Here is a 13,712-nt window from a genome sequence, read left to right as displayed (position 1 = left end):
CTGGTCTTATCAAACAACTTTTTGAGTCTTTGGTGGCCATTGAGTGCACTGTTTTGTGAAACAGCTGTTTGAGCCTCAACCTGTTTTTTAAAAGTAAGATTGACATTTTTCATTGATTTTCTGCATTTTCGGGTGCTCTGTTGGGAGTCCGATCAGCTATGTCTGTCACAGATGGCTTTCCTGTGTCACTGCTATTGCTGTCTTTGGTAGTGAACAGCAGGGGCTCATTTGACTGAGCTCCAGCTTCTCAACTTTTTCATTCCCAGTTTGTGCTTTTTGCATCCCCTCTGCCCACTGAAAGGTCTTCTCTTTTGTTATCTTTCAGAGCCTTTATAGGTTTAACATTTATGTTGAGGTCTGGGAACCATATGGGTTCTATTTAGTGTATATAGTTTGAGGAAGAGATCAATCCCTACCCTCGTTAAGGTTCAGTGCACCCAGCATCACAAAAAGGCCACCTTCTCCCACCATGCTGAGGTGAAAGCTGTGAGATTGCCATCTTCTCCTGGATTCTGGTTTGTTTGTTCCCCTGGTCTCTGCCTTTTCTTGCTCCTATGCCATCCCTTTCAAATACTCTTGTCTTTTGTTGGCTTGTTATATGTTGTTCTACTTGCTTAAAATAGCCTTTGCTATTTTGGGTTCTTTTCATGTCTGCTTAAATTTTGGAATAAATATATACATTTCCACAAATTAACTGCTAGAACTCATATTGGGATGACATCAAATTTGTAGATAAATTTTGGTAGAATTAACATCTTCATAATATGCAGTCTTCCAACCTGTGAGCAGTGGATCTTGCCGAGGGCCTGGGTCCCCTTCCAGCAGCAGCAGCACTAGCTGCTGACAGCATGAAGGTGAGGACAGTAGCAGCCAGAAGAGTGCTTGTGGGAAAGGGAGTCTTCATAGTTTCACGGGCAGCTGGATAGGGGACATCCAAAAGGAAATTTAAAAGGGGGCTGGTTGTCACTGTACTGCTTGGGTGGGTGGGTGGGTGGTGGTCACAGTTGACTTTGTGGAACTCACATGAAACTGATAAGGAACACTGAAGGAAAGCCCAGATATTTCTCTGATCCTTGTGGCAACTGAGAGGTTGCAGGAGCTGATGAAGACAGGAGGGCTTATAGTATGGAGTGGCAGTTCTGGGATATGTTAGAGGAGTTGTTTGCCATGGTGAGGGATGTAAAGGAGGACGTTTATTTGGTAGTGTTCTTGGTGTAGGAGTGCTTTGTGGCAGTGCTGCTCTGGAATGCTGCTGAGGTACATTCTGTAGTATCAAATCCTGCCATGGGAGGCTAATTCCATTATGTCAGCTCCTTAGCAACCAAGTTAAACTCAATGTAAGAAATCAGAAATATTTATATTTTGTCTGCCAACATTCCTTCAGTGCTGTTTTCATCTATCTTTGGATCACAGTGAGAACATCATCCTTAACAAATAGAAGGTGATCATTGTCTGCTTCCTTGTCTTTCACTTCAAAGTCATAAAGTGCTTTGCACTGAGGTGGGGATTAGTCAATGGTTTAATAATCTGCACAACATTGCCATGGATCCCATTGACTTACCCGTGGAACCAGATTTCATCAACATGTCATCAATAAATGAAGATGTTGCATTTGCTGAATTTAAAGTCTCCAGTCTCCTTTTCTTCATGTTAATTTAATGCTTTAGGACATGGTAACAGGTATACCCCTCACTGGGGCCTCCAGGCTTGCACCTTAGGCTTCCATCCACACTGGGAGCTCTATAGACCTTTTGCACTGCTATGAGCCATAGTGTTGCCCTGAACCCTTAATGCATTTATACATTTGGTCCCACTGCCCCCATTGGCTAGTTTTTCAAGGCCTCTGATGGATACCATCCAGAAGCCTGACCAGCAAGAAGTTATTGGGAAGCTCCTATTCATGGGAGCCAACAAGAGTCCTGCACTCAGGACAACTGACTGAAACTACAATCCCAGCAAATATTCTTTGCAAAACCTGAGCTGGCAAGGAAAGACTTTTGCAGAAGTACCCAGGCATTCTAGACACACTGGACACTCTAAAAGATTTAAGAAGGCAGATTCATCCATCTTGAGGTACTTACTGAGAAAAGGCTTCAGAAATGTTTATAGTTGTGTGCAGCTCTTAAAATGATTTATGTAACATTCATTTCAGAATTTGCTTTTGAATCTTTGCTCCTCCTCTTTGTTCTTGGTCCCCACAGTGGTGCTCATGGCCACTGCAGATTCTACTCAGCCTTGCCTGCTGCTCCTTATTTCTCTGAAGAAGCTGCAGTGGCCCCTGGAGACTCCTCTCTGCTGCCCCCCTCTCCACACAGACACAATTCACAGCTGCCACTTCCTCCTACTTGCCAAGCCATGAATGTTATTTTTTAAATCAACAGAATGCTTGGTGGGTTAGAAATGTGTGAGAGTTCGAATAGTCAAATTTTAATGCTGACCCAACTTCTCTGCTTTCATTGTCTCTGGTAGTAATAATCCGTTATAGAGAACTACAGGGACTATAGACAAAGCTACAGGGCAATTCCTGTCAGGATGCATACTCCAAGTGGCAGCTATTGTTATCCTGAGTGTGACAATGTATCAAACATGCAGTGTTTTGTGGTAATGGGCAGCTGACAGTGCAGCAAGCACCATCACACTTTCTGTGACAGCAGCTGGAGGACAACAAGTAAGATAAGCCTGGATGCTTGACACTGGTGACATACACATGGCTCTCCCTCTGTCCTTACAGAATGACCTGGTCAACATGTACATGTGTACCTTTGTGCTAGAAGAGTTCCTCTCAGTGTGGACCGTGCAGGAGATGCTGGATAACACAATGGAGAAGTTGGGAGGGGCAAGTACATTTTGGCCTTGAGTATTTTAGTGTGCTCAGGTCCTGTGGGATGGTGGCTTTTAAAGGAATAGGAAATCTTGTTTGCAGAGATAAGTCAAGGGCTTTCACTTGTGACTCTCTTTAGGTTGACCTTCTGCTTTACCTAGCACCCCATCGTATCTTGAACTTGAAAAAAGTAATCCAAGAGGAATGTGATCTGTGTGGCTGCCTGTTGTGCTCTTGAACACAACCTTTCTTAAACATCTCTTTCTCTTCCTGCATCTTCTGAGCTCTCACAGTTTCTGTTTTCACCAATTGTTTTGTGCATGGTGCTTTTTTTATAAAATATTATTGTCAAATGCCTTTAACTGTGTGGCTATTTTCTTAGCTGTTATTCAGGGAGTAATATTTCATTACACCATTACATAATTTATGTAATAAAATCATGGTGATACAACTTACTGAATTTTGCAAATTGTAATTTTGCAAATAGCTAATCATTTTCTTTTGAATATGAAAATTTTTATTGCTTTCTTCAAATGCAGATATTTTTATTCAAAACTCTATCTGGTTATTTTAATTATTTTCCATAAGACACACTCTTACTGACTGGGCTAGTACCCATTTCTAAACAATTTATAAAGTTTTGGGTTAAACAGGAGGATAAATGGTCCCATTTTTGGATCTTCTCTATATATTTTAATAAACTCGAGTATTTCCATGAATAAAACAAAATTATTTTGTCATTAAGGATCTGTGTATTGGTCTTACTGTTGAGTTGTTATTCTAGTTGGGAAGAGTAAAGAGATAAATAATACATGGTTCTAAAGAAGTGAATGATAAATTGTGTTATAGCATATAGTTTTATACCATCTGCATGCAAATCCTATAGCTGTATAGTTTAAAAAATTTTACTTTCATAGTGTAGAACTTTAATCAGGGTGTGTATGAATTATAAATTAAACTTTAACATGCATTATTTATGAATACCTACTATAGGAAAAAGATGCATTTCATAGAGCTGGATCTCACTTTCAGCTGCTAGTAATTTTAGGAATAAAACACTGTCAAATAGCTCAAGGGGAAAGTATATAAGATTTTAGGGATAAGAAAGATTCTTATTTAAGTAGTTTTGATGATACCCAGGAGTGATATTCAAAATAGTTTACAACTGCTTTTGCATAAGTATCAGTGAACAGAGTGGCTCCCAGCCACAGTGCTGAAGGTTGACATGGTCTGAATGATTTGTGGGGGTTTCCTGGAGGACCCCTGAGGTGGTCCAATGATGTTAAACAAGAGGGATAATTTTTGTCCATTGTAACAATCATTTTAATCATGAGAGCACTTTCTGGTTATATTTGATCCATGGATGCTGTTTGGACTCATAAGAATCATCTTTTGGACTCCCTGGATGCCCATATTATCTCTCCTTGAGTCCTCTGATGTCTACTTCAAACTCTTTATGATACTATGATAGTGAATCATTTTGTCCAACAAATGAACATCTCTCAGTTAATAAATTATACACAGTAGTTTCTCTGGAATGAAGATCCTTATTTCCGAGGGTAACATGTCAGAAAAAGAAACAATAATATTCTCTTCAGAAGGAGTACCAGGGGATGAACTCAAGGACACCTATCACTGAGAAACATCCTCATCCCTAGTTTGTATTTTATTTAGAGACAGGGTCTCACTGAGTTGCCTAGCTTCTTGCTTTTTGATAAAAGTTTTTTGAACTCACAATCCTTCTGTCTTGACCTCATGAGTTGCTGGGATTAGAGTTATGTGCCACCACACCAATCTCACTGTTTTCTAAATGTAAGGTGCTACAGCACAATGCTTGCATTTTACAAAGAAAATTGTTCAGTACTAGGCTTTTGGTAGGAAATGAAATTACAAGTTGTGCAAAGTGTACAAAAGCTGTTTCTGAACTCTGGAAATATTCAGGAAGCTCATGTGGTATGGAGACTATCATCATCATCTCTGGTAATATGGGGAATTATGACATGACTGGTGCAAGACTTTTTGATATTTAAATAATTGGTAAGACAAAGTTGCCCATGTCACAGAGTGGAAAGTCTTAAAGGTAATTGCCCCAGACTTAACTTTTTTAGCTGGATGTGGTTAGGTATCTTATTACTATTTGATATGCTATAAAACTTTTCTTGTCATTTCAAAATTCTGTACTCCTTCAAATAAAAATTATTTTTAAAAATCCTCACTTTTTCCCTAGTAAAAAATTAGAAAAGGAGAATGTGAAGGGATGAAAAAGCATTTGATATCTGTTTTATGTGTTCATTTAATGATGAGAATGACTCTATTAGTGGATATCATTATCACTATTACTAAAGTGTTATTGACCTGCATGTTCAGATGAGGAAAAGGCTCAGGAAGTTGATTTGAAAGTAGGTAGCTTGATACAGATGCTGTAGATGAAATCAAGCTACTCTCATCAGTGACTTTTACATCCAAACAGAAACAGCTCTGGCAAGTATAGAAGAATCTGCAGCCTGGTTTATGCTTGTTATACTTGATGGCTAACTGCTTCTATTAAGATCTGGAATTGAAGACAATTGGTTTGAGTTCCAGAGGTATTGCTTTTTAGTTGTGTGCCTTGACCAGGAATCTCTCTGAAACTTAATATAATTTCTACTGCTATAATTGAATATGGCCCTGGATAAATGATAGAAAAAAAATACATTTATTTAGCTCATGTCTCTGGAAGTTCAGGATCATGGTGACAGCATCTAGTGAGGCCTACTGGGTCATGAGTTAATAGAGGGTAGCCCATGGTGTTGTGGTTTAATGGATCTGAAATGTGACTTGAAGGGCTTGTGTTCTTTCTTTTTTGGAGACAGGGTTTCACTAAATTATATAGGGCCTGGTGAAATTGCTGAGGCGTCCCTTGAACTTGTGATATTCCTGCTTAAGCCTCCTAAGTGTCTAGGATTACAGGTATGTAACACCATGCCTAGCTGATAATTTGATTCTGATACAGATATATACCTGTGAAATTTTCACCACAAAGTAATTAACATATTCATAATCTCACATAAATAAAATTGTTAAAAATTTTCTAAATTTTTATGCCTTGTGAAACAGGATAAATGTTTTAGATTACATTAACACCCCTCTGGACATTGAAATATAATTGGTCTAACTCATACATGGTGGGGTATTGCCTTTTAACTTTAGATATTAGGAAACCAGTGACTACTAGAGAATGGTTTCCTTCAAACATTAGATGTGGCTCATCAACAATTTAAGAATAACTAGGAAATATATATATATAGATAGATATAGATAGATAGATAGATAGATAGATATAGATATCTTTTATTTACATCAAATAATGGACTCTATTTGAACAACAACATAATTCACCTTCAGGAGCAAAATTCATTTCAAAGTGTCACATCTTATCCTTCTCTTTGCTATATATTTATAAGAACCAGGTTACCTACAAGTATTTAAATACTATGAGAAGTCAAAAGAGTATCTGAAAAAAAAGGTTTTGAAGACTCTTGAAGATTCTTAAATAAATAGTAGTTTGGAAAAACTGACATGAAATCCAACTCAAGTTGTAAGCCCCTTCTTTTTAGAAATATTACACATTCTGTTCTTTTTAAAAGTAACTTGTCAAAACTGATTTGTGTTCTTGTTAGCAACTCTTCTAACATTACTTTTAAATTAATCTTACATGAAACATTTTCTATAGAAAAATTTCAGATTACTTCCATAGAAAGTGTCAACAGGCTTACGGATGGAGCTCAGGGGTACAGAGCTTGCTTAGCATATAGAAGGATTTGCAGTTTAACCTCCAATATTGCAAGAAATAGAAAGGTAGAGAAGGAAAGGGGAGGCAACTTAGAAAGAAAAAAAAGAAAAGAAGAAAAATGGAGTGAACATGAGGGGAGGAAAAGGAATGAGTCATTAAAATAAAAGGGAAAGTGGTACAATATATAAATGTGTGACATAATGGCTCTTCAAATATTTTACAAAGCTTTAGAATTTTAGTTACATCAAACTGGTTGATATAATGACTGAATAGAATTGAACATAATAAGCTCAGTCTTGGCCTGGCTGAAACCAAACCAAAGACTTATTGCAACGGAGAGGAGTTTTCTCTGACTATATTGGGACAGGCTTGAACCTGCACTGCTTCAGGATGCAAAGCATAGTGAAGGGGCCAAAATTTTTAAGAAAGGCAATGTGAGTGTGCTAGGCACCAGGGAGCCCATAACTTCATTCCATGTCTATGCCCACAGACCCTCTACCCCCTACCCCCTACTCCACCCCTGCAGCTGCTTCACAATATTATTCTCCATTGCCTGGTGAAACCTTGGGTCCCTGACCAAGGCCTGAGTGTACCCAACCTCTTTTGGCATGGCAGGACAGCCTGTAGTTGCAGCAGCAATAGCTAAATGAGCTTGGTCTTAAACTTGCTGGACTAACTGAAGAGAAATGTGAACTACATGAAAAAGTAAGCATTGTTGAAAAATAGTATGAAGGCTTAGAGTCATCTTTAAAGGACACCGTTTTTGAGAAGAAGTCAATAGAAGCAGAAAATTTGGAGGCAATATATGAAAAGTTGGATAGGTTCAAATCTGAACTTGGGGATGAAATACTGTCTCTAGAAAAAGAGATAAAAGAAGAGAAAACTAAATATTCTCAGCAGAATGAAATGGTGGAATATATATCAAAAAGGATTAAGTTTAGAGAAGATGAATCAAAATCCCTCAACTCACAAATAGCTGAAGCTAAAACAACCTTGAGAATATTTTAAGTGAATGAAGAAGAATTTAAGGTAGCAATAAAAGAAGTTTTGAATAAAAATTTCCAACTTTAGAAAAGTCTGAAACATATTTTAGAAGAAGCTGAAGTATGGAAAAAAATGAATGACCTTAATAAACAGAAAACAACACTTGAAGACTCTAAAGTGCTTGCAGAACAAGTTCTGAGAGAGAAAGAAAATCACATTAAGTCTCTGACTGAGCACTTGTTGCAAATGAAAGACTGGGCTTCCTTGCTTGGAGAAGACCTAACAGATGATGGTAACTTGGAGTTGGAAATGAAGAGTGAATCAGAGATTGGCGTTCAATTAAATGATCAGCCAAAAGGAGCTTTGAAGGGACCTGTGTATGGTGCTAAGTTAAATGCCTCTTTTAGAAGGAGAAAGAAACCACTTTTTTACTTTACTATATGAAACTTATAGAATATATTAAAAGTCTTAACAAAAACAAAAATAAAAGTCTTAAGACAGAAAAATCCTCTTTACAGTAATATATACACAAAATAAAAGTGAGAATCAAGAAAGTGTAATGAAACTCCAAAGGAAATTAATAGTACAGGAAAATTACCACGTAAAATGTGAGGAGAAATTTTTCAAAGTGAGTGAAAACACAAGCCATGCAACTGAACAGCTGGAGACCTATAGAAAGTAAGTCAAAGTTTTTGAAGAAGAATTGGAGAGAAGCATTCATTCTCATCTGGTCAGATTATGTACTATGAGAAAAAAGCGTATGCGTGGGCAGCTCAGAGTGCTGAAAGATACCTCAATAATTTAAGTAAAGAAAATGTTCACAACAGACAAAAAGAAAAAGATTCTTATGCACTTGATAATTCAAATACAGCCTTTGGCAGAGAGCATGCCCTAAACGGTCCCTCAGTATTGGGTCAGCCTTCATCTGAAATGAGAGCTCCACTTCTGGAAAAGAAGAGTCCACACAGACTTTTATCTTTGCTTCAAGGGGTGGAAGAAGAGGTTAAAGAGGCCAAGGGAATCCTCTGGGCTCTCAGATTTTCAATGAAAAAACAGAATCAGCCTCTGATGGGTTAACTGATTCTCAGTGCTTTTTATTACACTGGGCCCCTGTCACCTTCATGGTTAAAGGCCCATAGGATGATGGTCCATCCACCAGGAGAACCATATTTATATGCATGTCTTCCTCTACAAAGGCAAGATGGATGTTATTCTAATTATAATAGACAATCTGGACCAGCAGAACTTAGAAGTTCTACTATTCTGTCTTTGGGTAAAATGGATTGGCCTACATCTTCAGAAATGGAATCTAGTAATGATACCAAAGTTAATGTTGGTAATTCCAATGTGCCTGATTCATTTCTTCCTGTTGAAAACCCAGAAATTGATTCTGGCTTTGCTTTCTCACCCTTCCCCCCAATCAGAGGTCTATTGTTCCAGTGGATCCAAGGAGTCAGTTGAGGAGAAAAGAAACTTTTTTTCCTCTACCTCCTCCAGAAAATGTGTGGAGCATCTCGAGATTATTTTCCACCAGGCCCACAACCCCCTCCATCCCCAATGCAAAATGTCTATTTACTGAGGTGTTTTCCTCATTATCTTCCCCCAAGAGATGGATTTACCTCCAGAACCCCATTTTGAAAATAGAAGTGAGTTTCCTTCAGGGCTGATTTCATCTACAAATGAGCCTGCTACTAAATATCAAGAACCACAACAAGAAACCTAATGTTTTTGACCTCTTCAAAAGTAATTTGACTTATTCTAATTTTTAGTTTTTAAGTAACTACTTTTACTTATTAAGTGAATATACTTTTGATCTAATTGAAGCTAAATGGAATTATAATTCTAAGGATAGTGTTTTGTAAATAAAGATGATTTAAAAATGAATCTTATCAGTCATTATTTTCATTTTTTTATTCTAGATAGTGTAAATCAGTTTGACTAATTTATTATTACATAAACAACAATGGGAGTTTTATATACATAATTTTGCAGTCCGGGATATTATAAAATTCAAAGAAATGCATGTATTATGATTGAAGCATATGTGAAAGTAACTTTATGCTTAATGAAATATTTTATTTGATTTAAAGACTTGTTTGGCATTGATGATAATAATAAAAATCAACTAGTTTTTTCATAAAAAAAGAATAATTAGAACATATTAAGAGTAACAATATAACATTACTGTCATGTAACAGGAAATTTTAAATATAAAAAAAATTCAGTTCTCAGGAAAACTTTTAGGCTGATAAATCCCCATTTAATTCACTTGATCCCCATTATCCTTTATATCCTTTATGTTATGTCCTTTTTCATAAAATTAAGAATTGTATTCTACTGTAGGTTTGGTTCTCTTTTAAAATTTTTCCATTAAGTGGCATGTTATAAGGATACAATGTGCTCATTCAATCAAGGATTGTTTGGTAAAAGTATGAGTAATTCCATGGGTTAAAATTGTATTACAATGAGTACTAAATTGAGCAAAAGCACAGGTTGTGTACACAAAGGCATTACCTGTTTTCAAATAAGTAGGCTTTCCCATAGAAGCAAAGCAGAGTAATAAATGATAATTGTAAGCAGATACATTTTTAGGTCAATCTGCAGTAACTCAAATAAACCCATAATGAGTATCAGTAGAAAAACAAAGAAACAAATAACAATAAAAAGGAGAGAAATGAGTTAACACCCATTTGCCTAAGTGTATTAGAGTGTAGTCCTAATGAATTCACAGATTCCCACAAAGAGTCCCAGAAGGGTATACAGTGAGAACAGTTATTGACAGTGGCCTGAGCTTTTTGGGAAGAATTGGAAATCATCATGAACAAGCATTCTATGAAAAAATCCATGAGATTTTACAGCACCTGAAAATAAAATATAAGTCACCTCACAACTATACCTGTGTGGGCATTATTCCCTGTCAAAAGTCCAGGAATCTTGGTGTGGCTATGCATATGAGCAAAGAACATAAGGGACATATAATTCTGTAAAATAGTTTGAAGGGTTAAATAAAAACATTGTTCATTGGAATCTAAACTAGGGGATAGCACAGCTACAGAAATATGAGGAAGAAGTTTAGCTATATATTGAGAATCTGTAATTATGTTTAAGTAGTCGAAAATAATCTCAGTGCCATGATAATGACAGTTAATTTAGCTTGCAGAGGAGAGGTTTGAGGCAGGATCTTGTTGTTCCTTTAACAACTGAAAAAAAAAGGGGTGGATAGAGTAGTTGGGCATCAGTGGTAATTTCTTATTTATTCATTTGAGGAACCATATTTATTAAGATTAATCAAATTATGTTAAATTTTATTTACATATATTAATTGTAAAATAAGAATATTAGAAAATGTGATTAAAAGTATTAATCATCTGTGTTGAAAAAAAATTTAGAAGCAATGGGTATTGTATTAAATTTTAGACATTCTTTAGAATAAAGACTTTATTGTCTGGCCATCTAGATTTTTTTAAAAAAAGTTATTTAAATGTAGAAATTCATTAGTCATTGGTGACATACAAATTAAAACACAATATATCACTATTGCCTACCCAGATGAATCACTAAGATAACAATAGAGAGACTGTAGTAAATTTAAGTGAGGATGTGGAGAAATTAGAGTGTCCTCATGTTACTAGTAGATCAAATTCACATAGTTTTCTGGAAAGCACTTGGTAATATATACTAAATTTCAAATATGCATAAATGATGATCCAGAAATTTACACTTAGGGTATAAATTACAAAAATACTCACATGCAATTCATCCAAATGCATTTACAACAGCAATCATAGTAGAATACTCCTTCATAACTCCAAAAAAATAGTGCCTGTCTTATATTAGAATCTTAGTGAATACTTGTTGAGTGAATAAATAAATTGTAAGCAAGAATGACAAAGTTAAACATGAATTAAAATGGAAGATAGAATTAATCCTGATTCTTATGATGGAAAGTGTGAACTTTAACAAGAGAAGGCAAGTGAATGGAGAGGATGAAAGAAAAATATGATAGCAAAGAGAAAATGGAAGTGAAAAAAATCAGGGAGGAATGAATAGCATTTCATATATTTCCTAAGTTATTTTATTATAGTGTGATATAATGTGTTTTCCTCATGAACTTCCCCAAAAAGCTGGATTTCCTCCCCCCGACCCCCACATTCTGAATGTAGTAGTGAGTTCCCTGAAGGGTTTCTTCCACCTGAAAATGAGCCTACTATTCAACATCCAGGATCAAAACAAGAAACCAGATTTTTTTTCCTCACTCTTCAAAAGTATTTGACTTATCTCTTATTTTTAGTTTTCAAGTAACTGCTTTTACTTAAGTAAGTGACTATACTTTGGCTCCAACTGAAGCTCGACAAAACAATAATTCTTATATAGTATTTTGTCAATAAAAATGGTTTATGTATGAATCTTATGAGTAAATTATTCCTATTCTATTTTATTCCAGAGTACAGCATTTAATCTGATGAAGCCACTATTACATAAACAACAATGAGAGTTCTAGGTACATGTAATCTAGCCATGGGGAATATTTTAAACTCCCAACAAAGTTATTCCCTTTCCACACAGAAGTGTATTTGGTATGATTGTAGCAAATGTGAAAGTAACTTTATGCTTAATGAAAATTTTCATTTATTTAAATACTGGTTTGGCATATCATCTAGTTTTTCCATAACAGAATAACTAGAGCATAGTAAGAGTAAACCAGAAAACACAACTAAACATGTCATGGAAATAAGAGATCTCAAAAACACAGAAAAATACACTTCTCAGGAAACTTTTTGGAATTGGAAACCACAATTTAAACTCACTTTGTTTCCGTTTTCCCTTCTTTTGTCTTCCTCTTCCTCCTCCTCCTTCTCCTCCTCCTCCTCCTCCTTCTCCTCTTTCTCCTCCTTCTCCTCCTTCTCCTCCTTCTCCTCCTCCTCCTCTTCCTCCTCCTCCTCCTCCTTGTTATACCTTTAATTAATTCATTCATTCATCAGTTCATTTATTCATTTTCATGTGGTGTTGAGGATCCAACTCAGGGCTTGCAAGTGCGAAGCCAGCACTCTACTGCTGATCCAAGACCCCAGCCCCTGTCTTTGATATTTTACAGCCATTTTCATGAAATTCAGAATTTCATTTTGCTGTGGTTCACTGATATGGGGATTGACCTAGTCTTTGTTTTGATTCCCAGGAGACTTTTATAAAATACAGATGAATTAGTAGGACACTGAAATGAAGAAAGAGACATAATTTTGAATTTTTGTTATTGTTAGACTCGATATTTATAAAATGACTCTGCCAAACTATTATAAATTTTTAAATGCTCACTCTCAATTTCTATATCATTACCTACATGTGACAATTTGCCAACCTGCACAATTCTAGTGACCACACTTTGAACAAAATTTCTCTATTAGAGACCAAGAAAGAACATTTATTAAAAATACCCTGATTATGAGTAAGCAGATAAAGCTGTAAATGTGTGTGTGTGTGTGTGTGTGTGTGTAAAGTACACATTTAAATCTAAAATAATTGCAGTAGTATAACTTTCTTCTTAAAAAAAAAAGAAGTGGCTTTATCACATTTAAAGGCCAGTAAAGAATCTGCCTGATACTTGACCCCACAAATAACTGAAACAATAAAAATTTGGGCCTTGAAAAAGAAAGTCTACATGTGTGAAAAATCTATTAAGTCTTTTTTCCTCAAGACTCACACTGTTAGTCTAATAAGTCTTATAAATTACCCTTAATTGCCAGCATAAAGCATGACTTGCTCTAAATGAGTGGATGTAAGTCCACAGCCATGGTCTGTGGATTGATGATCACCAACTGATTGTTATCCAGGACTACTTCTGCCCTAACTACTACTGGAGAATAGTTGCTGATATATTTCATGTGTTTGACCAATAAACTGGAAACATGGTAATCTCAGGTTGAAATCTGAACTGAAATATCAAAATACCATGATACAGTCCTTATACAACTTTTTGCTTCAAAAGAAAAATGTGAAAGGCCACTAAAAATAAGATACCACTTATTGAATCAGCTTCCAACTCTTTTTACAACTCTGTAAATGACAATTAAGTAAAACAAAACAATATTAAAAATTGACAGTTTCTAGAATAAGCCTTAAGGAAATATGGAGTTCAAA

General features: G+C 35.9%; 3 pseudogenes; 2 read left to right on the top strand and 1 right to left on the bottom strand.

The window, feature by feature from the left end:
- Nucleotides 1-757: 757 nt before the first annotated feature.
- LOC113176032 (E3 ubiquitin-protein ligase SH3RF1 pseudogene) lies at nt 758-2,067 on the bottom strand (annotated as a pseudogene).
- A 465-nt stretch (nt 2,068-2,532) lies between these two features.
- On the top strand, nt 2,533-8,654 carry LOC113176034 (melanoma inhibitory activity protein 2-like; annotated as a pseudogene).
- Nucleotides 8,655-8,717: 63 nt separating this feature from the next.
- LOC113176035 (melanoma inhibitory activity protein 2 pseudogene) lies at nt 8,718-9,300 on the top strand (annotated as a pseudogene).
- Nucleotides 9,301-13,712: the final 4,412 nt, after the last annotated feature.

The sequence above is a fragment of the Urocitellus parryii genome, chromosome 11 (genome assembly GCF_045843805.1).
Source record: "Urocitellus parryii isolate mUroPar1 chromosome 11, mUroPar1.hap1, whole genome shotgun sequence".
In the NCBI taxonomy this organism is placed as follows: Eukaryota; Metazoa; Chordata; class Mammalia; order Rodentia; family Sciuridae; genus Urocitellus; species Urocitellus parryii.
This window is presented reverse-complemented; position numbering and strand designations above follow the sequence as displayed.